This window comes from Geospiza fortis, unplaced genomic scaffold (assembly GCF_000277835.1).
Source record: "Geospiza fortis unplaced genomic scaffold, GeoFor_1.0 scaffold229, whole genome shotgun sequence".
In the NCBI taxonomy this organism is placed as follows: domain Eukaryota; kingdom Metazoa; phylum Chordata; class Aves; order Passeriformes; family Thraupidae; genus Geospiza; species Geospiza fortis.
This window is the reverse complement of record NW_005054357.1, coordinates 961487-965722: the sequence shown is the minus strand read 5'-3', so window position 1 is coordinate 965722 and position 4236 is coordinate 961487. Positions and strand designations below refer to the sequence as shown.

Here is a 4236-nt window from a genome sequence, read left to right as displayed (position 1 = left end):
TCCTGCTGATGCTTTGGGATGGGAGGGAAATGCTTCACCAGTCCTGTATATCACAACTGGTTTGTTAAAATCCATATTTACCTCTGAAATCTCTTGTAATTTATTTCTACTAGCACTACTGATTTGTCCTCTCCTCCATTTGTAACAACCTTCTTTCACTTCATTAAGCCTTCACTTCACTATGCTGTAATTCCCCAGAAAAGCCCTTAAAATCCAAACAGATAAAAATATTCTTCAGCACTCATTTACTTTCTCCTGGTGTTCTGGACTATTTTCTGCTCCCGTCTCAGAGCAATGACAAGAAATTGCTACTGACTTTTTCCCCTAAGGTTGATCTCCTTTTTGCTGCTGTTCACCTACTGCTATCCTGGATGTTAAGATTGTTCATAACACCATTCTCTCTAAATGTTATTTTCAGTCTTTTATCCCCTGAAGCTGGAAAGACACATCTGTGCTTAAGTGCAACGTTCACAGCTGCCTGAGGACTGGGAGCAGGAAAGCTGAACACCCAGCCATACCTGAAACCTAATCCATAATCATACTCCACAGTGGTCCCTTTTTGAGCCAACTTTGAAAGCAAAATTTAAAGTCAATGGTTCTACAAACACATGTCATTTAACAGAGTCTTTGGAAGCTCATGTGTATAAAGGTATCCAAAGACAACAAGGTTTCTAGCACTATTTTCAGCTTGTAAAAACAGACACTATCCATTCTGGAAATTGCCTTTCTTCAGGGAACACATGTTAAGTATCTCAGCGAATGCTTCTGATCACTTGTGCAAAATCTCAAGGGAGTGTCAGCTTCAGTAAATTGCTTGTAGATGGCCCAAGATTTGTATGCTGCTTCTTATAACATGATCTGCATTTAGTCATGATCAAACAAGTCTTTCTTTAGGAAACATTATTTAAAACTGCTCTTCATTAGTTAATAGAAAGTTGGTTTTATTTCTCACTTAATTAAAAAAAAATTAAACAGCGCTCTTTCTTGAGGGTTCTATGTCAGTATTTCTTCTTTGCAGACATCATTGCCAAACACTGTCACCATAGTGTTCAGTGTTTAACTGGGTTTTTAGAGATTTAAAGCAATTGCTTTCTTTTGGAACCAAATCCAAGCCCTGAACTACTTTTCACCTAAGCAATTCTGATAATTCCATGCTCTAATAGTAACTCTAAGATACTTAAAGCCATTCTAAACTGTTGGTGTATGTTTTCTTAATTTTCCCTGAGAATTAATTAACACCTCAATTACACACTACAAACAACAACGTTGTAGTACTATGTTCATCGGCTCCTCTCTCTTTTGTCACAGAAGTGTAATTGTATCAGAATGTATTATTTGTATGTCTGTTGGGGAAAAAAACCAAAAAAGCTGAAGAGGAGTGATGATTTCAAGAAAAAACACATCGATTCAGCTCTAAAAAAGTGTAGGAGATATATACAATTAGCAAAACAGGGAGGAAAAGCAACACAATGAATCTGAGCCAGATACACTCCTCCTACTATGGCAGCATGCAACCTCAAGGTGTTGTTATTCAGGCATTAGACATTGTCTAGTAACAATTGTCTAATAGTTAACACTGCTGATATGCGAAACAGCACTGGAATTCACTGAGCTGATTAAAAAATTCGATCAGGATTGGTTACAGGTTCTCTCCAGACTGAGGTAAACACACTTTTATGGGTCATACTGGCTTCAGATCACAGGAAAGGACAAATGTCACGTTTTTGTAGATGCCGTTTCTGTACTATTTACTCACATGAAGCTCTGAACTTCATGAAGCAAAAAAACCCCAACAAATAAAATTCTCAACTGAACAAACAAAAATCCTACCAAAAAAAACCCAAACAACCCAACCCTATTCTCTCTTGAAAGAAGACTAGAGAACAAGAAAATTCCTGTTGAAGGCTTGGAGGTAGGCAGCATATGGATATGCTAAAATGGATGCTTTCAGAGCAGTATCTGTGAAATCATGTGCACTAACAAATTAGGTGATTAAAACCACCTAGGTTATTTCATAGTAGATGACTTCATTAATGCTTAATAAAAAATTTAAATTCAATGCATAATAGTAAAGATCTATTTAGTTGGAATTACACAAATATGAACACTTGCAAAAAATTTGTATATATTATTTAAAATACACAGTTTTAAATTTCATCTGACACAGAATAATAGCTCCAAACTCAAGATTTCAGTCCACTGAAAGAATTCACAAAAAATCTCCCCTTCAGTTGATTTCAGACTCGACCTAAATTTACTGAGATTTAGTGTTCTACCATATCTAACTATTGCTGGTGAAGAGTAAAAGAGATACAATGACAGCCTCATTGCAAAACATCAAAAGTGGCACTTAAATGCTGTTTTACCCTGCTTAATAGCTGGCGGTCATCCATACTTAAAGCTACATGCGCTGCACAATGGGCCAAAGGGTTCAAACATCTAAAGCCAGCAGAATTCATCAAACTCTTCAGGTTCCCCTAAGGAGGGGAACTTGTATGCTGTAGGATGCTACTAATATTATATTCCAGTACTTAGCATTGGAGCCACAGGAAATTCCCAAGCCAGATGAGGCTTCACAAGGATAACTATCCTAGGCTATTATGGACAAGTGGCATACTATGGAAACTTGGGGTTCATAGTGCTTCGGTCATGGTCATTTACCCTGAGAACTGAAGAGTGAGTGCACAGACTAAGAGACAACAGCTCTGCAACCACAGCTCCTCCAGCTAAAATTGGCAGAAATTTTATTCGAATGCCCCTGAGATGAATGTCCAGTGCACCTGTACTGCAACAACTGCACAGAGTGGGCAGCACTGGTACCTCCACTAGCTCACCCCTGCTCATCAGCGCTGCTTTCACAGCCCTGCAGCTCCTTCTGCTTTTTAAGGAAGGGCACATGAAATAATAAAATAGCATGAGAAAGACAAAAAGGAATTAAGAGACCCTGGATACAAACTTAAGAGCTGTATGACAGTAAATCCTAAGGATAACTTTAGACAGGTGTCTTGATTCAAGTAATTGTCACAGGTCTTGGTTGGCATCAAATATTGTGCTGTCCATTACACTGCTAAATCAATCAATCATATTAAATTCAGAGGTCAAAAAGGACTACTTATAAAATAGGAAAATAAAAGCACAGACCTGAAACCACTGCACTTGTAAAGAGATACTGGGATGAGCCAGTCTTTGCACAAGCTGTAGCAAAATATTCACCATCTTTGTTGTAGTGAGACAGTACTTGTCCACGTTCAGGTCAAAGATTGTCCCTCAAATACCTGCATTTTTTCCTGCAAATAGACCATTCTTTCACTGTACTGCCCAACAGTGTCAGAACAGGAAGAGCCCTGAAGGAACAACTGGAAATCAGTAATCCATTTTCCCTGACAAAACAGTGGTTCTGCAGCCTCTCTGCCCAAGAACACATTTGTTTCAGAAATTTAGGTTAAAAACAAGGCCAAAAGAAGCCCTCTAGACACAAACAAAATAAATTAAAGTTGCCCTCACTGGACAGAATCCATGCAATCCCTTGGCAGACTGCACAGACAGTTCTAGTTATCTACTAGACAGGGTATATTTTTTTTCTCCTCCAATCTTAAATGAAAGCTCAGTATTTTAGTTTTACACTGCAAGGGAATGAATTTGTTGAAGCTTAAGTTTTGTTTCAAGTTCAGACTTAAAATCAGGTAACAGAAACATAAGCAGACAACCTTAATGTCAGTACTGAAAAACGTTGATTACTAAGGATCATGGTGATAAAGACCATTACAGTTCAGAAAACAGGAAGAGAAGGGAGGAAGAAAAAAAGGTTGCTTCTCGGAATACTATGGAATGAAGTATACTGTTGGAAGTCAAAACTCTGTTTTCCCTGGATGTTTAAAATGAAATATGCCTAGATGACCTGCATCACACAGAAGCAAAAAAGGCACAAATATTGTATTTCTACCCTCAGGTTACTTCATGATTGATTCCCACTTCATATTCTTCCTCTCTCGGGGCTGCAGCATTTCTTTTGTCTGCTACATGTTTGTTGTAAGTCACTTATTACATAAAATCCCTTATTCATACAAAGTGTCACTTGATCTGAAAATAAAACATGGAGGAACTGAAGCACTCTTTAACTGGCAATGAACGTGCAGGGAAAAGCTGACACTCAGTACAAAGGAATTAATTGAGAGTTTATTCCAGGTGGTTCTCCTCACTGAGTATACAAGTCATCAGAATAATCTATGAAATAGA

At 38.0% G+C, this 4236-nt stretch overlaps 1 protein-coding gene across 1 annotated transcript in view; it reads left to right on the top strand.

Moving 5' to 3' along the window:
• The window catches only part of FNDC7 (fibronectin type III domain containing 7), an 11299-nt gene extending 10753 nt beyond the window's left edge, over positions 1-546 (top strand). The window contains exon 13 of the mRNA XM_005423699.2: positions 419-546. The gene's annotated coding sequence lies outside the window, so the exon portion shown is untranslated. The remainder of the gene's footprint in view (positions 1-418) is intronic.
• Positions 547-4236: the final 3690 nt, after the last annotated feature.